This window comes from Calliopsis andreniformis, chromosome 9 (genome assembly GCF_051401765.1).
Source record: "Calliopsis andreniformis isolate RMS-2024a chromosome 9, iyCalAndr_principal, whole genome shotgun sequence".
NCBI lineage: Eukaryota > Metazoa > Arthropoda > Insecta > Hymenoptera > Andrenidae > Calliopsis > Calliopsis andreniformis.
The window spans coordinates 6741052-6768465 of NC_135070.1; the positions used below are offsets into that span (position 1 = coordinate 6741052).

Below are 27414 nucleotides of genomic sequence, written 5' to 3' on the forward strand. Positions count from 1 at the left end.
ACCGGAAACGGACCGCTCGTCTAATTATTCCAAGGCCTTTTCTATACTACCTCCACCCCTGCGCCGCTCCACCCTGCCACGCTCTGTACGACGGTGGTGGCTCGGGAGAGAACGGCGCTCTAGAAGAGGGCCAGAGGAGAGGAACACAACGAGAAGAGAGAAGGGAGGCCCTCCTTTCATACCGAAACGGAGTTGCCCGTTTGCAGCCATTCAACGAACTTGGGCAGTTGGCTCTTTATGCGCAAAGTTTCTCGGCATTTCGATTTTATGTTAATTTCAATTCACTACGTCGAACCGTAGCCGAGCCGCGGAAAGAGTGTGCTCACCGAATCGGTGAGTCCACGCACACATTCGGAAGATCAACCAAGTTTATCTACGGCCACCGAATAGGAATCGACGAAATATCGCTTTCTCCCCCTACCGTTTTCATTCGCCGCCACCTTCCATCCCCCGCCTGGATTGTAATTCCTCGTAAACGATTTCACGCGAGCGTGACGCTCGATTCGATTCTATTTCACAGGTAAGAGATCGGGCAATGTTGCTCAACCTACATCCTTCGCTTCTGTCCTTGCTGCTCCACTTTGCATATTTCCTGCTCCATGTTTCGTGGAATTTTTACTCACAATTCCACACTTTCGACAGATGCCACACAGTACTCCATTCCATTATCCCATTCCATTGCTACATCCTACAGTCGAAGGTACTCGCAAAAAGGAGGTCGTGAGGGGAATCGAAATGTATCCTGATGGGCTGCAAGTGATCGCAGAGCTCAGCAGCGGTTCTTACGTTAGGAAGCCAGTGACCGTCACATGCAGGTCCACGTCGCGGGGGATGTATGCAAACAGCTGTGCGTGGCGGGCACCTCACACCATCCATCCATCCCTCGTAAAACTGTGCAACGGGGGAGGTGGATGGTTCGTTTCAAGGGTTCAACAGCGGTCCGAGGCGAAGGGATGGAATTCGCAGGGAATGTGACGGTGGGCCAGGGGAGGGTGGTTAGTCACTGCGACAGTGCGACCCTGAACTTGCCGCGAGCGGATCGATACCAGGTTCACTGTCCTACCCTCCTCTGCTAACCACCACCATCTCCAGCACCTTCTTCTTCCTTTGCCTCCTCTCTCGCCTCTCCTGATTCCAGCTGAAGGGGCACCATAAAACCCCAAGGCGCTTTCTGCGAGGATCCTGTTACACGAGCCCCGGCTCTTAGCTCGGCGTTAACGAAAAGCGCGACCGAGCGTGAAGAGACACGAGCGCTTCGAGAGACGCTCATCGTCGTGCAGAACGGTTCTACCTCGGATCGATACCTTGATATCCTACCACCCTGTCTCACTACTTGTCCTGCTAGTCTCTCGGATATTTTTCTTTCACTTTCGCGCGCGAACCTCCGCCGCTTTTCACCCCAATTTCACTGAAACGTTATCGTTCCGCGGCCTCCCTCGCCCTCGTCGACTCCGTTTCTAGCTTCACGGCAACCCTGACTTTCCTGTTGTTTGGGAAACTGTGGAGAAGCATTGCTCGTCGGTGTATCGAAGCTTTTAGGCTGGCGGGGAAATTTGATTCTTCCAGTTTTGTGGAGGGTTGCTTTGGTCAAATGTAGTGTTTAGTTGTCTATGTTTGAGGCATTCGATTTCATGATTTTTCAGGGTTAAGATAAATGTGTCTCTCTGGTAATGTGTCTATTTTGGTGAAAGTAGATATCTTTCTTCAGTCTTCTTTTAAGCCTTCTCGCAAGTTTTATTTATCTACCTCCCGCAATTCTAGGGTTTCTATGGTTTTAATTAATCTTCCTATGCTTGCAGACTGATATTGAAATAAATTGCACCTTCCTCAGGGTTACTTAATCCCCTGTCCGCCCCAAGAAAAATCATCTTCGTTAACGTAAAATGCTCCTGCAGTCTAATAATTCATTCAAAAATCACGTTTATTAATTTCGCGAGATAATGAGAAAAACATGGAATCGCTGCATCCATTACATAAAATTCTTTTTATCGTTCATCGTTTCAACGTAGGCGTTCGAATAGCAAGCATTAAAATTTCGCCGTGATCGCGTCGAACTTTCTTTCAAGGTTACACCTAGCTGGGTTCAATAGTCGTTTGAACGTTCAGAGGATCCCGTGAATACAAGTTTTAAAACCGATAGTGTGAAAACCATTGAAAGAGCCGAGTGCTCTCTTTTCTTTCCGTGACGGCTGGAGTCACGTTACTGTCATTACCGTCGTCAACGAGACTCGTCGATGTCGTGGTAGTCGTCCCTTCGAATGTGAAAAGACGAAAGGTTGGGAGGGTGAATGGTTAACGCCATGTGCCGCATCGAAAGCCCGTCTGTCCTCCTAATGCTCCATCCATTCCCTTCCGTAATAGCACCCCGAGGAATTAGCGATAACTACGATCACGTGTCGCTAAACTCCTCGACAGTCACACCTTTCCAAATACGTGCCGCGTAACTTCGTCCAGGAACTTCGTTCGTGAGTTTTCTTTTATCTTTCGCGCATCTTTTGTTGAAACCCACTTGCTGACCCAGCTCCTAATCCTTCGGCGAACTTACTTCACGTGATTTCGCGAAAAGTTTACCAGCGGAAAAGTTTACAACTTCTCGGTTGCGTTTTGATCTGTCTTTTCTTTTTTCTTAAAATAATTTATTTGTTTTGGAATTGTTTTCTGTGACTTTGAGAGCGTGTGTACATGTTTAGAGTAAAGCTAGGATCACTTTGAAATCGGTAAACTTTGCGTCGACAGTTAAGGGGATTATAGGGGTGACTGGGATAATAGCAGTGAATTAGTGACGTTCGATGTTTGACAGTCGCGGCGCTAAAAATTGGTTGTATTTAATTAAAGAATTTTAGGGAAGCCTGTGCTGCGTCCCAGCATCGCGAGCGGGCATGGGATCGATACTGCATGTATAGAACTGTGCAAATAGGAGAACTCGAATATGTTTACTTTGTGCCAAAATATAGTTAGTTATCTTCTCTCTGATAATCTGATAATCTCTATTTATTCGTATAACAAACCCTTAAATTGGCTGCTAGTAGAAAATTATTTGAAGACGCTTGAAGGAAAAATATATAAATTCTTTTTTACGATAACCAATAGCGACATTTTTACATTTTTGAAAGACTAGCAGCCTCAGTTATACTAATAATTAGTCAAGAAGATGAATATTAGCCTCAAGTTCGTTGAAACTGAAGATCTCTGAGGCACGTATACCAACATTCCCAGTTTACTTAAAGTCTTGAAAGCTAGTGCTTCGTCATTCTGAGCCGTGGCAGGGCGAACAACACGTACCAGTTAGCTGATCTCTTTTCTCCGTGGCAGATTCAAAGAAGAAGTGTCCTAAGTTATTCATAACCTAAGCAGCACGGCTTGGTACAAGATGTTAACCAAAACGAGTTAGCTACGAGCATCCTCGACGTACTTCTGGTTATGTGCACCAGAGCAAGGCGACGTATAACGATGACTAATGGTCGTTTCCCTCCATCACCGAAGGCTCATCAACTATGACTGGTACCAAGTACGAGTACCAACCGTATAAATGGACGTGCACAGTGTGTACCATCGTCTGGGATACGAGATTGCATCGGTCATCTAACAATGGGGAATGACTTATGATGACAAGGTGCGAAAACAAAGGAGCGATATCGTTTTCACCGAATTGCTTCTCTAAATAATTACTATACTTACTTGCGAAAACGCGACGGGCCATATTTCTTCTTGAGGGATAATCAATTTCGGTCTTTCGAAAAATAGTTTTATACCCTATCGTGTCAAGGGAAACAAGTATGCGTCAGGATCTGTCGTGAAACATTACATCAGAAAAAATTTAAATACATCTTAAGACGTGAATATTTGAATATTTACAAATTTTAAGATACGTTTTCATAAACCAGTCAGACATCAGTATGTTTTTCTTCGTTTTCTTAATAGCAAATAACCAAAACAGACAAAGAATCGCAATGAGATTGTTCATCAAAATATCGTTCGTGTGCATCAGCCCTAAATAATGAGTGCCACTCTTAGGGTGATCTCCTCAAGCAATGACAATGAAACACTAGATCTTATAAAACCGAGAAATCAAATTATCAAACTAAGAACTGTCGCGATTTATAACTCAGAAGTGGATAAATCTAAACGATTAACTGTATCTATACGCGAAGAAATGCTCCAAGTTAAACGAATTCAGCGGTGATTGGCTTTAATGAAAAATGTCCCGGGCGTACCGAGCGCCCCTCACTCCGCTGGATATTAATCGCGAGACGGTGGTTCAATTATACTTTCAATCGTCCCTTTTCCGCGAACTACGATTCCGCGACGATCAGCCCGTGAAATTATTGCGTCCCCCTTTTCGACGTTATATAGTTATAGAGGATTCTCTCCCAGCTTCTCCTTTCCTTCGATATTTTCCAGGACGCGCGCCGAGAAGAAGGCAGGAGGTCGAAAGGAGAATGAAACAAAAGGAACGAGAAAAAGAGGTGGAAAAGTGAGAAACCGGTAGAGCCATCGAACAGGGAATATCGTCACTCGTTAAATTACTTTCTCGTTGTGCGCCGGTGAAGCGTGATAAAAATTAACTGCGATTCACGCGGTGCCACGACGCGGCTTACTTTATTACGAGGGATACGTACAATAATATCCCATATAACGTACGACCGCTCGCGAATATCGTGTTCTCTGTTCATCCGTCGCGTCGCGCCGACTTTTATTCTGAAATTACGAGCACGCGTTTTATTCCTGTGTTCGCCGTGGTTTCGCATTTATTATCTCGCCGTTTTATTCAGTGTTTCTAGCAGATGAACCATAAAGCAGTTTGAGATGAGCCGTATGCCGCGTTTACCGCAATATGAACTGCATAATAGAATCCGCGCATGAAAAGCGCTCCTTTTTTCGCGCGGCACGCACACGATTTTCCCTGCTACCCGTGCGTTCCACTGAAACCCTTCAACGAGATGCAGCTGCGTGGCTGCCATGCTAGCGAGGGCTGGTATTCGTATGTTCTCCAATACTTCACTAATTAACAAACTTTTAGAATGTCTCACGATTCATTTGATTCTGACCATATAACTAGCCGATATTTCTATGGCGAACTCAACTAATCCAATGTAGCAAAAAGATATGGAGAACCAATTATTGATATTTCCACTTGTATGCGTAAGAAAGGTATCTACAACGAGGAATTGATTTTTTAACTCTAGAACAACGTCTTTATACTTGTCAGCGTAACAAGCACACAGACTTTAATACTATAATATTTATATATTATACTAAATCTTTAAAATATTTATTATTTTTGAAAACTTCTTTCTCTATTCTTCTTTGGCCAATTTAGTAGAAAACATTGGTACGACCCGATACCTGTATACAAATAAGAAATTTTTAAGCTACTTCAAAGTGCATGCTAAATAAATCTCCAAGTTTAAAATTTTCTGGACTCGCCAGTGACCTCAGCAGATTGTTCTAGTATTAATGGTAATTAGTTGTACACTTTTTTATAACTTTAAGGAATTACACTACTCATTTATTTCCATTTCTGAGAACATTTTACTTTTGAGTTAAAAAAGGTTTTTAAATCAATGGAAGTATAACCGTTGACTTGTACTACTTAAATTGCATTCTACAGTATTTAACTCAGTCTCCTGTTACACACGGAATAAAAATCGATTATCCACGGAAGATCGAGCAAACAAAAGCAAAGTCAGGGAACGTGACAGTGAGTTATCAAGCGTCAACGAGCAAAGCGCAACGTCGCGTCGCAAATAATCACTCTTCAAAGGAATTCACCGGCATCTATTAGCACTCGGAGCGATCGTGCCTCAGGTGAAACGTTCGACGCGTTCGCTGCGTCGCTGCGCAGTAATTACATGCAAATTATATGAATAAACATAGAGAATTTTCAACAAATTTTCTCGACGGTCTCTCTGGGCATCCCTGCGATCGGTGCGCATTGCCGAGCGATGCGATTGAGAGAACGGTGCCCCGTAGAAAACGAGCGCGTTACGTACGAGCTGATATAAAGGGGACGCCGCTGTGTGCGTCTGGTTCATCTGTGTACCATCGTGTATGCATCGGACGTGCAACGCCTACTCTCCTTCCCTCTCTCTGTCTCTCTTCCCTCTCTGTGCCCCGTCTCTGTCCCCCTCGCGCTTTTAGTATTATATCGCAAACTGGGTGCAACGTAAACAATTTATATTGGCGAGCGAGGCGGAGCGGCGAACCTTCGTACACGCGTATATGTTTCAGTGTCATTTTAATTTGCACACTCGGAATATTTTACCATCGCATTTGCATCCGCATTACAGCCGGCGCAATGTAATCTTGTCGATATTTTGCGCTGCGTCGCGGAAACGTTCAACCTACCTTCCATTTTAATTATTTTCACCCCGAAAGTAGATGCAGCTCTCGGACGGGGATGCGGAAAATACCGGAGGCTGGCGTCGCGAATGACGTGGTGGTGTTAAGGGGCGGCAGGGGGTGTAGAGGTACGATCCAGGGGAGCGGAAACCGGGAAGCGGGACGCGGTGCTCGCTCGACAGAAGAGAACGCACGACGGCGGGGAGGAGGATGTGCATTTTCCACGAATATTTGTACTCTTTATTCGTCTTGCCTGCTTGCCGAGGGACACCGTTCCATAGTAGGGAAATGATGTACACTGGGTGCTTTGGAAAGTACAACAGGCGAAGTCGCGAGTTCTTCGAAGGGCATGTAGCTTGGGCATTTGCGTATTGCGTAGAAGGATGGAAGGATCTGGGTTGAATAGTGGTCTTTTGATTAGTGAGACCTTACGAGGAGAGACCACAACCGTGGAGATAAGTCTTAGAATAAGATTCAGTACAATTTTTAATATACGCATAGTGTAATGAAATCCTCAGGATTTTGTTCTTGAGAAATTTCGCTTTAAAGCTTTATCATAGATATAGGCAATGTTCAACGTAGACATTTTGTTGGTCGTTTGTATGTATATTTCTGATGATGTTTAAATTTCGGGGCACGTAGAAAAAATTCGTGTCGGCTTCCAAAAATATGAATCAAGTCTGTTTTCGAAAATTAAGTAAAATTTATGAATGTAATGAAAATTCAGCATTTTTAGCATTTCAGTATTTTCTTTCTTCATTTTAGGATAATGGAAACAATTAAGACAGTTGTATATTACCACTTAAATTCTGTGCCCAACACAGTAAACTTTATTTTCTTTAATTTAAAAAATGATTCCAGATTTTTAGCTGATAATATACGTAGAATAGTAATTGGATGGCTGACTATATTTGAGGTCATGCTACTAATAGTACGTCTGACTCTTTCCGAGGTTATTCTACTTACTCATTTGACCATAGTATGGCACACAATACGCTGTCATTCTAAACTAGAACTGTAACACGCCTGTGAAAGTATCACAGAACACAATATATCTCGACCAACTATATTCCCATTAAAAAAAAATAAAACTTGCGAAAATTGGGAAATAAAAAAGTATTGCGCGATAACACAGCTAGTACCATTAAGACTCGTCGACTGACCCATTTAATCTATGTTCCGAGCTACATAAAAGCCGAATATCATTTGTTTCGACATTTTTATGAAACCGAAATTAAGCCACCTATCTGTAAACTTCTCGCGCCCGATAAGTTATACAGGGGACAGTAAAAAAATGTTGAATTTAAGTGATCCAGGAGAAATGCGCAATAAACTTTATGTGAGAGGTACGCGAGCGATACACGTTTAGAGTCAAATATAACACGATAACACGGTCGGTGTGAAGCCATAATCTAAACTCGCTTTGAGCTATAATCCAGCGTAAACACGGACTCGCTAAAGCCCCGTAAGAGGTTTTAAATATTATGGAAGGGATTACACATAATGCGCCGGCAGTTTGACGGATGCGTTATTCTGCTTCCCATCCATTTTTCGACGTGCCTGACATTTATTCAGGAACCCGCGATAACCGCGATCTTATTGCAACTTCGCCGAGTTTCACAGCACCATTATAATTCAGAACTACTGGTGTAAACTCGCTCATTCCGGTTATACCACGAGCTGATTCTCCGAAACAATTCTTGTATACCTAATGTGAACAGTTTGCAATGTGAAACGTGTTTTCATGAAATAAATTAAATGGATCTTACTTCTCAAATTTTGTAGCCATTTAATATTTTTAAAAGGTGCAGTTGTTCAATTATAGTGACATCAATGTCAAAGTATTTTACTGTAGATAAAATCTCAGGCTTCACAGATGTTCTTATTTGCTATATTGACGTGGAAAGAATCCCTTGAAAGGTACACTGTGATTTATTCCTGAAACAAATGCGTAGCAAGCAAAATGTTGACTAAAACTTCCCCTCGTTTCGTACGGACTACATCATATTCCAGTTTCATCGAAATTCCTGACGTCGCGCGAAAAAAGTGATCGATTTGGCGTGGAATGACGCTCGACGGAGAACGGAAACTTCTCGGGTCTGAAGGGGGGTACATGGGCATGGTTTGACTACAGATATCGTGCCTCTTACGGCGGTGTTTGCGCCGAATTGACGCGCGTGCGCCGAGCCCCGCGTGTGTATGCATACACACATATATATATTAATTACATATACAAGCCACGATAGCGTGGCGAATTAAGCTCGGCGAATAACAATTCGTTAATGCCTCTCGCGTGAGGAAGATCGATTGGATTTACCTTGGTGCCACGCTAACGCAACTCAGCCTAGTCCCTATCCTCTCGCCATTTTGGCCCCGTATACGGCTCGCCCTCGAAACTTCCTCGCACGAATTAACCCGCAGACCGTGTGCACGCGTGCAGCGAAAACCAGAACCACATCTTGTCGTAACGAGGCGGAGCGGTTAGGTATAATGCTTGTAACGAGACTCGCACCCTCTGGCGTGTTTGTGGTGTAAGGTCACAAAGTTACATTCTACGTGAGCCCAAGCTTACCACTGCGTATGTGCACGGGACGAGGGGTTGCAACTGCCGACTCTCGCCAGGTGGGTGGTAATAAGTTCGTACAAGTTGCCGCCGGGTCTGCACCTGCACCGCGACAGCCTTCCTCGCCACCCCCTGGCCCCTACCTCCTGGTCCTCGTCATTCTCTCGGCGCACGCATTTAACTGCACTTTGACCGCACGCGTACTCTGTCGACGAGCTTCAACCTTAATTGACACGCGTACCTCCTGCCGCTTGTGTGCGTGACCACACGTGTCATTTAAGACGCGGCTCTATTCGGCATTGCATGCTGTTCGACCCTGCTCTGTGTGGATGAACTTTGAAGGTGTACATCGAGGGCGTTTGACTGGAACGTTAGTTACACGATAGTGCGCTAATTAGCGGTGAGGAGAGTAGCAGCTTCTATTGTTACAATAATCGTAAGGTCTACTTTCATCCTAAAATTATTGAAGAAAGCTGACGTTCCCAGTTCCCGATCCTCTGAACTCGGTACACAAGTTACGGAGTTCATCATGGTTTAGGTTCTCAGGAAATTTCGATACGTTATGGATGTTGGCGGTATCATCGACGTAAATCCAGTACCCGTGGAATATTAAGAAAATCCAATTTCCTTGTTCGGCGGCTGCCGCGAGGGGTAGACGGTCGGTCGGCGGCAGATAGGTTCGCAGATCGACGGAGCAAATCTTGCGAGGGAGTTAAGTGTACTCTTAGTTTACACGGCAGTCTACGGGGCCAACTCGGGACAGGCTCAGCGACTTCTGATTTGTTGCGCAAACATTTCGACTCATGCTCGACGAAGCTATTCCCATCCGTACGAAACTTCATAGAGGAAATTGCTGTAAACCGGATGGCGTGCCATGGGGTAAGATGTTTGTACGCACAAGCACGATGAGTGTACGGTATGTCGGGCCGACTCTTTGCAGGCAGGGCTTGAGAAGAGAATATTTGCCTCAAAGGGATTGTAACGTCTTTATATACCTGCATCTATTAAGGCTTGCGTGCTTGCGTATACACGTACATTGAAAGAAGAGAATGATAAACTACGATGGAATACAGTCTCCTGAATATTCAAACCGCTTCCTGTCCTTCCTTAAAAGACATTCTGCCGTGTTGTCGTTCCGCGGGCGCAAATATTTTAGTTGGAAAGAATCTTGCCAACTTGCGCATCAGCGACCTAATAGACACTGTTTAGCGTTGGTTTTAATTTCAGCGTTAATTTGTGTTAGTTCAGCCAGAAAATTAAAATGTATTTTTTTTTTTTGCAGAATAAGCGTGAAAAGTAATGTGGAATAATACCTTCTTTTGGTTCTGTCGAGGAGAACTGAAGGAGGAGCGCAACTGTGCTTCGTAGGTGCATCGTTGCACCTTTAAAAAGAAATTAAATCATAGAGAGACCATGCTACACCATGCAGCTCCTTATTCTAGCCTTTTTTCTGTAATTAAGGAAACTTTTTCGCGGGGCTTGAAGAAAGAGTTAAATAACGTCTTAAATCTCGAGATACCCTTCATCTAATTTTCTATTTAGGGAAAATGTAGCTGTATTTAAAATGGAAAAGTGCTCGCTAAAATCGTGGTACGTGCGTGCAACGAAGTACGATAATCCTACAAGTTGCTGTGAATCTTCCAAGGTGATACGTTCATTTTTTCAATAGGGGAATCAAGGGTTCGAGCAATCTTCTTGATATTCTAGAGTGATTGCAGTGAGAATTGAACCATTCTATTAATCTTCGTTTCATCTACGAGTATCATTATTTCCACAGATTTTCCCTGAACAAAACTCAAAGTACGTAAGTTTCAGTTTGCTTAACGACCGATAAAGGGATACTTATATCAGTGTTGTGTGCCAGCAAACTTTGCCAGAACGAGACATCTGCTTTTCGCCTGTAAACAACCATGAACGTCTTGACACGTGTAATGTAGCTTTAATCGCGATACAAAGTCGCGTGGACTTATTTATTATTTGCCTGTGCCAACAGTTTCGCGCCTTCCTGTAATCTCGATGGCCCCATCACGCACCATTTTTATTCTTAAATCAGCTTGCTCTTCCATGTGCAATTTGTTATGGCCTATACTCCCAAAATGATTAATTAAGCTTGTGCTTTTTAACCACTTTATAATATAACTAAGTATAAAAGAATTGTCTTTAACTTTATCTCTTCCAATATCTTCATGTAACTAATAAAACTTATAAAATATAATTATTGATTAAATCTACAGATCTGTTTGTTTAAAGAATTTTAAATTTATTCCTAAATTATTAACTGTGGTCACAGTATGTGATATGAAAAATCTGTTCTCTAAGCATCCATCAGATCAGACTTTCAAAACCAGTAGCAACGAGCAGTTCGTGTCATAAAGCAACGTTTGTAATCCCGTTAAAATCAAGTCGAATCAACTTAAGTTATGCCCAGTATATCTTACGACGTGCAAACTTGAACTTTCGATCCCATAGATTTCGTATGAAGACTCTATCGGCCGTTTCATGGAAGCGAATAATGGAGAAAGGGAAGACCGATGTAATCCTTCGTGCAGTATAGGTTGGTGGAGTAGATGGCTCAGAGCCCACTGGCGAGAAGCTCAGTATACCATACGACGACCCGCTCCTGCCGTTTGTCATTACGGCTGGCCACATTTTATTTATAATAATTGGTTAGAAACAGTTACGTGGTTCTGGCTTAAGGTGGGGACCGTGTGGAATTTATGAAGTCAAGGGGATCTGGACCGAGCCAGGAGATTCTGGGGTGTCTTGGTCTCTTGGAGGCAGTCCAGATGCGGCTACGCTACGGCCAACCCCCTGGCATAAGGGTTTGGCTATCTTACCACGAAGAGACAGATCGCGTTGCCTGCCACGGAGCACAGCCGGAATGATAAACGAGCGCGATGTTGCTGTATAATCATGACTCTAAGATACCAATTGGGAATGTCCTCCTTGTGCAATATCTGCTCACCTGACGTGGAACAGCCTCGACGAGATTGCTCTGGGTTCCACGTACGTGTCGCCAAGACTCAATATTTGTATATTGAAGTTATACACTATTATTAAAATAATTTTATATGTGAAAGACGTCAGAAATAACCAAAACGAACAAGTGGAAGTGGCATTTCAAGCTTCTCTGTGGTACTCTTGTATTAATTGAAATGTTATCGCAAGAAATCTAATAGACAGCGTCTTTAAAACTAATATTCCATCGAGAATGGTAAAAATAAAAGAGAAGAATAAAATCAATGTTTCCCAGCGTTAATAAACTAATCCCCGAATCCGTATATTTGAATAGCCTGTGGTTAAAGCTGAAAAGGGCACAGCTGAAAAAACAGAAGAATATAATCAATGACTGAGCATCGCCCCGCCTCATGTGCCACTACCATTTTACCCATTCCACGGGAGTTACTTCGACTACCCTCCCTTTCGAAGCGTACGCATTACCAATGTAAATCCCCGGTCCTCTCCTCGTGACTTTTTGTCGGGTGAATCCTCGCAAATCGGTTTGAATACGTACGGCGTGCAAAGTGCAGAGCCCAGCCAAGTCTAGGCACCTCAGCCCCGGGCTATAGCTCCTTGGTCCCTCGGCTATGTTGCGAGGACACCCTTCGTTCTCTATTCCCGTCTTGGTGGAAGGCGAGAACATTCACATAATTTCTCGCGACTTGATGCCAGGTCGTTCTTCACCGGACCACCCGACGAATTGTAGGCACCGAGCCCCACCTCCATTGCCGCCACCATCACTACCACCATCGCCATCACCATCACCATCATCCGCGCCACCGACGGCAACGGCCAAGTCTCCGACGTTATTGCTGATCCTGGAGATTTATGGAGGACTCCTGCACACATGGCGCTTTAATTATGTGTGCTAGCCGAAATGAATTGTCGAATATTTTATATGACAGGGAACCAACTCCCTCTTTAGCCTAGTAACGTTTCCCTTTCTCTGTTTCTCCCCTGCTGGCCGATTTATCGCTCAGTTTATTTATTAGGAGGAGGATCATCGGCCACGGGTTTAGACACAGCGAAAAGGATCGTCTAACTAGAACGTTCCTGTCCATTGAATGGACCATTTTCAACCGATCCTCGGGAGTTGCTGAACAATCGTGGGGTACGTTTTTCGGTGAGCGCACCACCGCACTGCGGAATTTTTGGCAAGAAGACCTATAATAATATTTTCCCAGCAGAACGGCACAAAGACAGCCGTCCTTGTTTTTCCTTTCTTTCGTCGTTTCTACGCGTGTTACATAAAACTCACCATAATTCTGGCCAGCGTTCCAACGTGATTTAGCGCGAGCCCACGTTTGCGACGTTTCGTCGCATGACCCGCCTACAAACGAGAAGGCTGACCGTATTCACCCTAATCCTGGAAAGTCTGGTTAACCCACTTGCATGTACGGATTCAGATTTCTTGAACATCATGCGGCGTTCATGGCCTACCGAAGATTCGAGGTTTATTTCGTGAGCGTACGAAATAAAACTTCCCCAAATACGAAAGATTTATAAGTCCCTTTGCTTTTTTCATCAGATATAATTCTATGGTCACTTGCAATTATAATAATTCAATTTACTGTGCTCTAGTGTAAGTACCTTCGTTAAACTTTTTTATTTCTAATTTTTAAGTAATATATTATAGCTGTTCTTTAAGCGAATCTTTCATTATCTCGTATAATTTTTCACCTGATATTAAACTTGGACCCGAGTAAAATAAAGAAACGTAATCCAATATTCGACGCAGCGCACAAAGCATATCGAATTACGACTCCATGGTAAAACGAAGCGCTTGATGAATTCACCACGATCGTCGAAATTTACTTGTCACGCATTCGAATGAGAGGACGTGCATTTCGAGGAAGCTGAGTTTAACCGGAACAAAGTCTATCGTAAATTCTGTCGTGTACATCTTGTTGCGCACGCAAAAATCTCTGTCTTTGAAGGCATATCGACACTCTGGCTCTCACGTAGGGACCATCTGGTGTCATCCATGTATTTCTCGCTTCCGCGACGACACTAATTGGATGATTCAATACCGCGGAAACGTGATCGGAAACGCGATCGTACAGGCGCCACGATTCGTTACATGCAATTTTTCTACGCGGATAGCCCCCATCCCGTTCCCCTGCCAGATAAAAAGGGAAAGAGGCAGAAGGATCGATCGGACACGTGCGTTCGCGTGTACCAGCGACGCACTGCTAATAACGTCAAAGTGCGTGCTGGAGTTATTCCGATTCTTTCTCGGCCGATTATCTGTGCTGTGATCTTGGTTTCGATCGTGAAACTACAATGCGTAATTCTGAAATTATTGGAGAATAATTGAGGAAGTGAATAGTAGGGAATTGATAACATTTGCAGAGCTATCGACGGGTCTTCTTAGACCTGGAAATTAAAGTTTTATTAACCAACTCTTTTCCAGTACCTACGTATGTTTAATGTAAAATTTAAAAAAAAAATTGTGTGCTTCAGAATATTACAATATTGTGTCAATGTTTCAGAATATTATAATTAGTTAATTATTCAAAAATGAACAGTAAATAAGTATTTTTACGTGAGTGTTAACATAGAAAGATAAGGGTCTAAAAAGGCTTCTTTACCAATAGCCTTGCGAGTGTTAAGAATGGAAGAAAATTTAAAAGGGAATGCTCTGAATTTATAATTGCAGGGTAAATTCTCCGTGAAAATGTATGGAATCATTTATTCTAGTTAGCATGCTTGAAAAAGATGGATGTGTTAAGATAGGAAGAAAAAGGTGAATAATAAATGTAAGTTTCGTGTCAGAAGCGCGAAGGAAGATTAGAAAATAAAGAAGGGCGAGAGGGACGGAGGAGAAGAGGGTGAGCGGAGTATACTTTTCTGATGCCACACTGGTGATACTCATGAATATGCAAACTCGTTTTGCAAGGAAAGACGTCTCGTGGAAGCGGCACGTCATTTCATGGCAGCTTACGATCTCGAGATAATCCCTTCATATGTATCGCTTTATAATCACTACCCATGTTTCCAATCCAAGTTTTTCATTACCTCCTTTGCGTGTTCAAGTGATTAATGATTTCGCAGTAGGGAAGAACTTCATACATTTCAAGTTATCGATTGCAGTAAAATGTTCGCACATTATAAAAGCGACGACCATAACATGAAACCTATTAGACCTACTAAATATTGACTACTAATTAACATAATGGTTTAGAGTTTTTCTTTGACTCAACTTCGTCGTTGAATTGTACCTGTGACTTTTTATTCCATAACAACTCTATAGAATCGAAGTTAAGAATTATATATCCTTAGGGTAATGTAAAATAAAAATAAATTTATTTATTTATTTATATAGTTTATTTATATATTCTGTGTTAATTTCAAGATAATTGCTTTGAATATGGGGCAACGCTTTTTCATTTCTCTCTCAGTGAAAGCCATTAGTAAGTGTTCAGTAGTTATAGTAAAGCATAAGTCAGACAATCATATGTAATCCCACATCCAGTAGTTATAGTAGAGCATAAGTCAGACGATCGTATCTAACTTATGGGAATTAAATATCTCTGTTCGTTCTGATGTGCATGTCGGCACGTATTAATGGCGCATATTTTTCTGTTTTAGGTAAGTGGTTATGTATCTACTGTTACGTGGTGTGAAGCAAAAACTGAAAGGTAGTTATTTCCAATACTCTTAAGCCGAAGAAAGAACGAAGCAGATGTCGCACGGTGGCTTCATGCCAATTTAGGGCGGTGCTTGCAATCAAATTACATGGGGACACTTTATCTTAATGACCACGTTTCTGCACAGCATGGATTCGCAGTAATTCTACATCTATAGAGGCGTGTTTACCTTAACACGTTCGCCGTGTTTTCGATAAATAGAACCCACATAGGTGTTTTATCAGATATACGATCACATAATTTCAAACAGTGCTACAAGCAAATACTCATGTCACAACGAATTTAAAAAGCTGTACAAACACGTCAGTGCATAAGTACTGTACTAAAATTACTTTTCTGCAAATGACCCAAAATTCCTCAAAAATATTGTAAAATATATTCTCTAACAGCTTTTGTAACACACCTAGATTATATCAGAGAGTGCAAATAAAACTTTCACAATCCGTCGACACAAGCTCCATAATGAACAAGCTCGCAAACAAATTTCCCTCCGCTGTACACGTAATCACTCAATAAACCACCTGGGAGTACAAAATCTATTTTACATTTATCCAATTCTTAATAAAACTCACAGTGCCATCGATAACTCGGCTCTACGTGCATCCTTTCGAAGGCAATTCCCGTTTCGAAGGCAGAGCACGCGACACGCGAGCAGAGCACGCTGTGGAACGTTGCCATCCGTCGATATAATTCGAGCACCATTGAAAATGCATAGAAGTCCGCGAAAAACCGTGCGCCGTTCGCGGGCGAAGGGTGGAAAAACAGGGGAAAAAGAGGGGCAGCGAGCGCGGGGCGAGGCGGAACAAAGAAGTGACACGTATTACCTAGGCGAGTGTGTACATGCAACCCATAAAACCCTTTGCTTTATCCCAACTCGACCGAAGGTACACGGTGCTGTTCTGCGATCGTTAATTTCACTCAGGGAGAAATACCGAGGTCGTTTCTGCAAAAACCGTAGACGATCCGGCTTCCACTGAGCGTTCCTGGAGTTTTCTGTCGAGGCTCAGCAGGGAAAGGGAGAGACCCAGAGAGACAGAGGGGGACAGAGAGACACAGATGGGGAACGGTGGGACAGGGACAGACAGAGGGCGAGAGGAAGCGTAAGGGAGAGAGTCAGAGCGTGGAGGGGGGGGGAGGACAGAGGAACGAACGTGCTAGCATGGAAAAGTAAGAGAGAGGCTAGGGGGAGTGCGAGCGAGAGGGTGGAAGGGTGGTTGGGTTTGGGGTCTCGACGGCTCTGCTAACTTATTTTACGCTGATCTCGCCTCTCCATTCGATTCGCCAGGTTACCATTGCCGCGGGAAAAGCTTTTTTCTACCTCCGGCACAGACGACGAAACTTTTCGTGCGCGCCGACTTTGTCCGGAAAAATGTTACCACGAAATCCGTGGTTGTGCATCACAGGGAATAGGGGCAGCGCGACGTCGCAATTACACCGCACTTCAATGGGGGACTTTCGGTTGCTTTTAATTCTGGGACGACGGCGCGAAGTCGGTCTCGCGAATCCGTGCGGTTTTCGCCGGGGGAATGCGCGTGATTACGCGGATACGCGCTGGATAACGAAATGGATGGTCATTAAGTTTTAAGTAAACGCGTAGATCGTAATTATGGAGGGGTAGGTTGCCGATTTTGGACTATGAAATATTTTATACTACAGGCTGGTGATAAAGTATTTTGAATAGTTAAGAGTAGCGGAAAAATGGTACTACTTATGCCTTCGAGACAATATAATTAGCTTTCTTTTGAAAATATTAGACAGAAAGTTAGACAAGTAGTTTCTTATAATTGTGACGTTACTTCATTCAAAGCAACCGATTTCACGGGATGAACTTTGGGTTCCTAGTTTGGACCACTGGATTAAAGTGTAAAAATGTTCAAATTTTCTTATTAACAAGTTTATAAACTATATTACATAGATGTTAGCATAACTAGTTTGCAAAATTTCAGAGTAAAGGTGAATAATCTAAGCAGTGGTATTTTCTTAATTTTGTATCTACTTCTGTAGACAGTGTATGAATCCAAGTGCAACATTTTGTGTACTTTATCATATTTTCTTCCTTGAGTTCCTCACATACTTAAGGCTTAAAACCCTTCACAATTCTTTTTTTTTTTGCTTTGAAAATGATATTGCTTTTATAATATTTTACCATTGTCTACATTGAACAAATCCAATGCAAGCAACATATATTATCTATGGTAGGGCGCAAATTGTTTGTACATTACAAGATACAGTGGTGGCCCAATCAAGGCACCATCTCGGTCCAAATTTGACAACCTTCCCCTAAGTTCTATAAATTTTTTAAAACTTTTGTGGATACTAAAAATGTTCAGTACAGATCTACACACTTCCCTTCGGAGAGTATTAAATTTCTTGCGACGTTATGATCATATGTACTCAAAGATATGATACAATACCTCGAAGTTTGAGTTGACTTTATTATTCATTTTCTGCGAGATTTTTATTCGAGAAGATAGTTAAGTGACAGTGATTAATCATAGTCAATTAACAGAGAAGCTAATTCCTTTCCCAACTTCAATATTTGTATTCACATTACACAACTGAAAATAATCGACGCTAATTTTTCACTCACCAAATTCCCCTAAACGTTCTCTCATCGCAGGAGACCTCCTTCGACTTTCGTTTAAGACGAAGCGTCACACGTGCCGCACTTCCCTCGCGTCACACGCTCGCTGACGAGTCTAATTTCAGAGTAGTAATTTATCCCCTTCGTCACGTATCGCGTCACATTTGAGGAAGGTTAGCAGATATTTGGGAAGCTGAAAGCTAAATTAAATACGCGAGCGACGAGGCTGCAGCGGGTCTTGGCTCGCAGCGATAACAGAAAAGAAAGAGGCTTCGGCTCGGATAACCGCCTCAATGTCGGAATGTTTCCATTTCGAATGGAGAAACAATTTTAATTTACCAACCGCTCGGCACCGTCTCCCATTTCTCCCCTCTCGCTCGAGCTTTCACGCCCCTCTCTGTCTCGCTCGCCGGGGTGCCTCTCCTCCGTTTCCCCTCCCCGCCGTCCAATCGTACCGTGGGTGAATACCCATTCGTTGTAACGGCTTTGTTTCATTTAACAGACCGACCGTCGGCCGTTCTCCCTCGGGCCCCACCATTCGTACCGGTAGTTCGTTTAAAGCCAGGCTTTATTACTGACTACTGGAAAAATTGATGTCCACACGCTAATGAATCCAATCTACACCAGAACCCCTTCAACGCGATGTCGTTTCTATTCAAGTCGTCGGGAAACCCGGGATATAATTCGTTCTCTCTGTATGCAAATCGAATATGTCAACGAGCCTGGGCATCGAAAAAGGAGCGACCAGGAGCAAATGAAACGTCGAAAGAACGAAAATAGTAATGGGGCTCGAACCTTCTCGAGATAACTTTGAGTCGAGGTTGGAAACTTCGAAACGCTATAGAAAGACTCTTGCGATCGAAAGTTTCGAAAATGTTCCTTAGCTTCAGAAATCTTTATGGTCTTGGAAGTATTGAGACTTTTAAACGTCTGAATACCAAAGTGGAGCGAAGTAATAAATTTCGATTCTTTTTACGATTCTCGCTGTGGGCTATTTATTTCTTAGGTACAATATAGAAAACTTCTGCTATTTTTATTCGCTAAAAATTCTATCGTCTGCACAGTGATTTTATGTTTATATAATATTACTTTCGATCCATCGTTATATTCATTTTATAGGGTTTCCTTTCTTTCAGTAACTTTCGTAATAATTTTCTGTTAGTGTCGTCTGTAGTGTATAATCATGTGAAAACTGTCTCTCGTATTTGAGTGAAAGAAGGAAATTTTACCTTTGTACGCTACCATGCATTAATATTTAGACACCTTTACATTATTGGTAATGCATAAAATACCTACACTTTCTTATTCATATTCACTGATATTAAAATTATTCTCATCGGTATTTGTAAACCTTGTATAATCATCTGTGATGAGATTTGTAGCCAAAACTGTATTATAGAACATTACTTGATGTACTTTACATATTTCAGTAACGTAAAAGTGTTCAAATACTTATTCATGGTAGTGTATATAATACAAAGTGTTAATAAGTATTTAAAATTCCCACAAACTTCTAAAGGACAACAAAATTTCTAGATACACATTTTACATTTATTAAATGATTTAAAGTTAAACATTTTTAATATTTAAAATTGGTCAAATGATTCACAATTTTAAATTTCAAAGATTAAAACTTAAGATGTATTTCATTACTCCGATATTTCAAAGGAAGGTACACAAAAGTGCTACCATTAATGTGTAAAATCTCTGTAAAGGAATTCGTATGCGGTTTCTCTAAGTCGACAGTCGCTTTTATCCAGAAACATCGCATGTTTGCCCGCAGGATACTAGCTTCAAAGTTTAAAGGTGACGTTTTTGTTCGCCGTTTAATCCACCTTTCCTATCGTTTTTACCATAGTGGCGGAACAATAGGGACGATAGCGGGGTTTCGAGCGCAATTATTAGAAGGCGGCTGATGATAATGTCTCACCTGCCATGAGAATTTTTGTTCCTGCTTCTGCTCTCCTACGAGTAACTATTTCGACCGTTCAACAGTATCGTAAACAGGGCTCGTTACTGTCTAAAACTAAAGCTCGGCGACGGGTTTGCCTCCAAACAACGGGAGTAATGAGAAACTTTTAATTAAAACCTCGACGAGTCCGAAGCAATTGAGAAGCGGAACAATGAGAGAAGAAATACGTCGTTAATGGAATTCCTTCCTGTTTTTTACGAGACCGCTTTTGCCTTTGATAAGCCTGCAATACAGATGTCTCAAGGACAACTAGACTATCGAAAATATCGATGTCAGACTGTCCCAAAATTTTGAAAACTTTGGTAGCGATTTATCTGCAAAATTTTGTATAGATATCAACTATTGATGTTACTCACTTATTTGGGAAAAAAGATATTGAGTTAATATTAGTTTTCTGATTTAATTAGCTTCTGAGTGATTAAAGTATGAGTTTTCTTCAAATTCTTGCACCCATTTTTTTAATTTTAATTTAATTTGACGTTCCTTAACTATTAGAAGTCGTTTGTATAGTGCTGTTACGTTTAAAGCTTGTATACTTTTAGAATATACTTCTGCTATTTACAATATAGACTAAATTCGAAGTACTGTCGAAGTCCCATCGGATTTGTCGTTAAACACTCGAAACTATGGGTGTAGTTGTAAACCACGTTACATGCGTGCACATTTCGTTGAATTGGAAGAGGAAAATGGTTCATGGTAGCGTAATTGATTAGAAACAGAGACTCGAAATCGTTAATGAGACACAGACTTACATTCTATATAGGTATAATAACACATTGCAAAATATGAATATTGTGAAAACTGGATTACTGATTAGAAAATTTATTTGTAAATTTGACCATTTGAAAGTTTCAATATTAGTTACGTAAAGTCTGACAATTTATGGAACAAATTTTAGATTACTGCAATCGCTGATAGGTTTCTAGTAGTAAAGTAGGACATTTCTCAGGCATACTAAAATTTCTACGCTCATACCACTGATCAACTTAATTACGAAGTTCAATAGAAACTGCCTTCGAATTTTTCTCTTAAAAAGTTTTAGTTCCTACTGAACTATCTTCCCTAATGATCAAACTTCACAAAATCGCACAGTTCTTTCCCCGATGACAGGCTCATTTAGACAACTGAGAGGACACTAACATTCTCTGTACAGTAGGAGGGATTGCAACGATGCAGCCCATTTGGCTGCATTGTAGAACCATCAACCGCAACTGCGACTGTCGAGCAGGCAACCGAGTCGAGCAGGATGTGGCAAGCGGAATACGCGAACGATCGGCTGCTATCGAAAAGCGGGGACAGCTCGAATTTGCACGAGCAAACACTTCTCTAACGTACCCACTCTTACTCCGCTATTTCCCCGTCTCAATCGTCCTTCTTGGGCTCTTTTTCACGTGGATTTGCGTCAGAAGAAGGAACCTGGTGGAATATACACACATATGTAGTGTGGCTAGTCGCACCTGTACGAGACTGCAGAGGCGTGGAAATGTGCACACGCGTCAACCATTCAAACTAATGAAATGTGGCTTGTCATCGAGTCGGCCGCTAGCGTGAATATTGGATTTTGCCAAAGTGTGCAACCTGACACTAACATTCGCACCTGCATTTCGGGAACCTCTGTTCTGGAAGTTCTATGAGCATGTTGAACGAGAAACAACGCATTTGTTTGACAAAAGTATCCTATCTATTTGCTTCTATTCGTGTCTGTCCGATGTGTATCCATGGTAAATTATTTTCGAGACTCTAGAAAGTTTTCGTAGAATTATTAATATTCAAGGGAGTCAGAAAAATGGCATCAATTGGAATTCCAAATTTCACAGAAATTTGCACATCGTAGCGATTAGGTTTGAAACATGAACCTCCACTTTTCACGGAACCATTTTTGCCTTTATTCCTTTATCGTGCAACGACAGGGTGGCGCAGAACAGGGGTGTGAAGAAGTGTTTCTTAAACTTATCGCGCAGGTGCCGAAGTACCGTCCTGTTATTTGGTGTAATCTTCGGATTTGCATACTACGTGCGACCAGTACAAGAGCCAGAAAATTTGCCATGCAAAGCCTAATTTGTACCCCGAATGTGAACACGTAAGACTAATCGTGCCGCACGAAATCTTACATACGAGGATTTCTTCAAGATCGTGTCGAGACACGTTGTTCTGCCACGGACGAATTCTCGAGCTAGTCGTAAATGCCGAGCATTTGCCAGAGGGCACAAATCAGGGATGTCTAATAAGGTCGTTGCGGGGTGTAAGCTTGAGCGATGGAACTCTTCGTGAAAGGTCGGAGCGTCGTCTTTTACTGTATAAGTAGCTCTGAAAAGTGCTGCAGTAGCATATAATATATAATATAATAAATCAGTGGACAGATATTGTCACATTCTTTTTTTAATTAAAGTTTAAGTCTTATCGAACCAAGGTATAGTCATTTAGACTTCAAATATGGATTCTCAGTTATTAGAACTCAGGAAATTGTGAAAAGTGTATAAAAAGACTTTGAAAATTTGTAAATTAGATATTTGAAAATTTGAAGAGTTTAAATTAAAAAACTTTTTAAGAAAATGAGGGTTTAAAAATTTATGATGACCCGACCTGGTATGCTAAGCGTTAATGTCGTATCGATTGCTGATATTGACTACTAACGACAAAATAGAAGAAAAGGAAGAAGAGAAAGAGAAAAGAAGAAGAACGGAACTGTACTGGATTTAGACCAGTGAGTTAAATAACTCTGTTTCGTGGAAAAAGGAAATCACGTTGCAGATCTTACTGATAATAAAATTGTCTTTGAAATTTAACTCTGCTTGATTTTTCTGACAGCTAACTAAAAATTTAGAGTAATCTATGATAAGGTGTTTGACAATGACTGAAGTATTACAGAATTAAAATTTTTGGAGAGTCACGTCTGGCAGTAGTATGTAATTACTGTATGTCCAATTTCTATTCTGGTGATAGCTGTGTGTTTCCTTCTTCTGAGGTCTGAGTATGGCTTCATACTGAAAAAATGATCATCGATTTCCAAAATATGTGACGATTCTGTTGACAATTTTCAATTATTTTTTACCACTGAAAAAGGAGGAAAGACGTATTTCGATACCATGTAAGAAACATAATAGAAGATCATAGATAATAGTTCGTTACATAGTTCAAAAAGAATTAAGTATAGATGCCTAATAGGAGGAAACAATTTTATTTGATGTACGAGGGAACAAAAGTTCGGTTCGATTTACAGTCGAACGTGTATAGAATTCAAATTACGTTAAACTATAAAACCCTCGTCGGATACACGCTGCACGGTTTATCAATTCAATTTCTTGGTTACAAAGAACAAAGCCGAGAAGCTTCCGGCCGTAGATAAACGGTCGTTTCTCCGCAGCAATTTACTACGTTTACCTTACGCTCCACACAATACGTTCCCATTTTTCGATAAAATCGAAGAATCGAACTGGGAGTTGAGAAAGAGGGGAACGTGACGATCACTGAGAACGTACCTACGGAAAGTCGAGCGGAATTCGATTTCCGAACATGAAATTCGAAGAAAGAAGTCGCCCTGAATTTTTTATGGCACATTTTCGATCTAACTATAAATACGACTCGCAGGAATGTAAAATCGTTGCAATTTCACCGTGAGGATTTTCGCCTCGTTTTTTCTTTTTTTTTCGTTTTCCTTTTCTATTGATCCCAGGCTGGCATTGCCGCTGGTTCCATGGTGTTATCGGACGGAAGGAGCGGCCACGGAGCATACTGGAGTCAATCCACTTATTGGAATGCCTCACGTCTCGTTTTCGCTTCGGTGTCGCCTACACACGGCATTGAGGCTTACTTCGGTTCGATTTGTACTGTCGTCGGGCGCCGTTAGCACGCTGGCGACGACTCAGACACCGCCTGGATGACCGTGCGTTAGGATTCATCGCGGTGAAACTGAGTTGGCTATCAACCAATAACGGTTTGCTTTACTGCGTCCTGCAACGGCGTGAAATAAAAGGGACTTGTTGGCTATTACCTGGCTGTGCTGCTGGCTGGTCGCGTCAGAAGAGACGATAGATGAAACGCGATGAGCTCGAGGGGTGCTTTCGAAGTTTACGTTCCAACAAATGTTCAATTCCTATGAATGTGGAACTCGCGAGGAGTTTCCAGTTTTGATGGAACTTGGTATACGAGTGCACCGAAAAATATTAGACACTTAGTTTTTTAATTGTTGATGTTCATATTTGCAGGTGATTATCCACCAATTTGGGGTGGAAAATATATCTGGAATATCTCGAATTTGGTTTATATTGTCTTATTGCTTACGAAACCCACGTATTTTGTGTAATTACTATTTCTTTTTATCTGCATTAGTTTTCGAGATATTTATGAAAATGTGTTTTCCAGCTCAACTTTGGGGATGGTTTTCACCCCCTGAATATGAATATTAGCAGCTAAAGAAAGTACGTGTCTCATATTTTTCGATGCTGTACTCGTATACCAAGTTTCATCATAATTAGAAGATAACACTAAAGTGACGTTTCTTGTTAGATAGAGAGCGAGCTTAAGATATATAAAAAGAACGAAAGAGAAGAAATAAAAATTGATAATTTTAATAACAAAAAAAAATAGAAATGTATTATGACATGGGCACAAATAAATAAAAGAGCAAAACATAGCTAAGTAAATAATTAAGAGTTTGCGTTTATAGTATTCCAGGTACTATAAGTATATTTGTCACTATTGGGGATTTATTTTATTATTACCTTTTTTTATCTAAATAAAATTATTAAATTTTATTTTACTATTATCTTCACAAATTGTTATGTATATTTACAAATGTTTTCTAAGTCACTAGATCCGAGAAATAGTGGAACAGATAGACTACGGATAGTAGCTTAGGTAATGGTATTGACGATCTGGTGGTTCAAATAGACGAATAATTACACCCGCTTGATAGAGATATTTAAAGCGTTTGCGCCATTACGGCCATCTTCTACATGTCTAGCTTCGGTTGACGACTCTTCGCATGTCATATCAACCAACACAACTAAATTATGAAACGTCAATCATACTGCTGGAACGAGGATGGGCAAAGGAAACGAAGGGATACGACCCAACCAGTTAATCGATATCTCCACTAGACATACTCACACTACTATAAGTGTATACTGTTTATTTCCCTCTTTTTACCTCAGTAGAATGCTTCTCATAGTTATAAAATATTAGAAATGTTTTACTGGTATTTAGTGAATACTTGGAATTGAAAAAAGAGGTACGATAAGTGTGAGTTTAGAAACGTTTACACGCGATTAACTTGAAAAAAGATTTGAGTTTTAGCGTCGTAATATTATTTCTGAGAACCTAAAAGAGCAGCCACGTTTTTATTGTTATCGCGAGATCACCTGTCCCTCGTGTACTCCTTCAATGACAGTTTTTATCACCGTCTATTTCCCTCGAATGTAAATGGGTCATTGTACACGTGAACGTAGTCGTACTCCACGTCAAGACGGACACATTGCGTTTGTTCCACATTAATAGATACGACGATAGGAGACACGCTAATAGCCACGTAATAAATCACATGTCTTTTGAAAGCACGTACTCGCGGGCCGCTTTCTCGCTTCGTAAAAAAAGCATAAAGCATCTCGATAAGAACCCACAGAAATGGAAAATTACATGTGATTGGTTTACAAGTGAAGCGAAGCAAGTACAAGACCGACAAGTTTTGAATTATTAAATGCCATGGGCCAGACACAGTCAGACAGAAAACTTCTTTATGAGTTTGGAGTATTTTAGAAATATTGGAGGTATACTTTATCTCTTGATTTTTTGAAAAATATTTAGATAATAGGAATGATATATACTTTCGAAATTGAAACTTTCAATAAAAGAACAAACAAGACCAATTTGTTAACTGGTGGTCATAAATGAAGGACTGAGTATAATTTACTGGAATACTAAATTGCTTAAGGAGGAACTACAGAAGTACCAAATGAAGGGAAACACGTGAAGTCAGAATTCACCGACAATACTCGACCAGAGGGGTAATTTGCAGAAGTCATTTGTATCTAGGAATAGAGCGATTTGAACGAGTGGTGGTGGGCCAGATGAACGGCTCAAGAGAGGCTAAAAGGAGGTAAAAAAGAGTCGTTTGGTTGGTACAGTCGTTAGACGGAGAGAAGAAGAGGGGAAAAAGAAAAAGTAACAAAGCGACGGTGCATATATTTCCAGTAAAAACTGGCGCAGCAGAAGGCGGATATGGAGGAACCAGTGGGGGATCAGGGGATGATGGTAATCTTCCGGTTGATATTTTATATGTGTCCTATGAGCAAGGCACGCTCTCGTACTTGCCCATGGATGCGAAGTCTCACTCGGTTTTCCTCTTTCTCGCCTCTCACTCCTGCTTCTGCTTCCCTTTGGTTCGCCTCCTCGCGGAAATTCGTTTTTTACGATTCTCACCGATGATTTGCCAAGTCTCGCCCTAATTACAGAATCACACGAAGAAGAAGCAGTGCTTCACGATTATTAACGTCGCACGTACAACTTCTTCTTATTATGAAAAATATACAGTGGAGTTTAGTAGAAGGGAAAAATATTTGAAACTTGATGAAAAAACTGAAAGTAGTTCTTAGGTAAATATAAAAATTCAAGACATTGCTCAAACTTTCAGTAAAACTGATTTTTATTACAAGAAACTCTTGTGTAAAATACAGAATCGATTTAGGATATCAAAGTAATATGTGGCAGAGTTGAAAGAAGACTGCTTTTCTTACCTTTTTTTTGAAACAGGAAAACTATATTCGAGGACCTTACTAAAATTGACATGAACTTACATCAAAATCTTATGGAATAACAATATTATGTAATTTCTGTGAAACTGTTCGCATAATTTTTTCGTAATTACTAATAAAAGAAAAGATACAGGTACAAATTTTTCTGACAATTCTAATGAAGCTAATTAATTCTAACTAAACACTAGTCAATTCAATATCCTATTTTCGCATTACAATCATTTATATCAACAATTTAACATATTTCAAGAATCTAAACAGTGTTAAAAATTATTACTATAACATACACACTATCATATCACTTTTCTATTTATCCTTCCTTAACGAACTAACATTCGATTAGCATAATTCGATAAAAACTACCTTAACAAGGTCTACCAATTATTACCATAATGCCAAGCATCAAAAAATGTATTATTGAAACACAATTACTCAACTCACAACATTCCTCGTCAAAATTTCAGCTACCCCAATGGAATCACGAGCACAGGAAGTCGAATGACCATCTAAATCCACTCAACAGTATCAAAAACGTAATGACCCGCGAGGTATGA

At 41.1% G+C, this 27414-nt stretch overlaps 1 protein-coding gene across 2 annotated transcripts in view; it reads left to right on the plus strand.

Moving 5' to 3' along the window:
- Bru3 (CUGBP Elav-like family member bruno 3) overlaps nt 1-27414 on the plus strand; it is a 679691-nt gene that overhangs the window by 289262 nt on the left and 363015 nt on the right. The window lies entirely within an intron of this gene.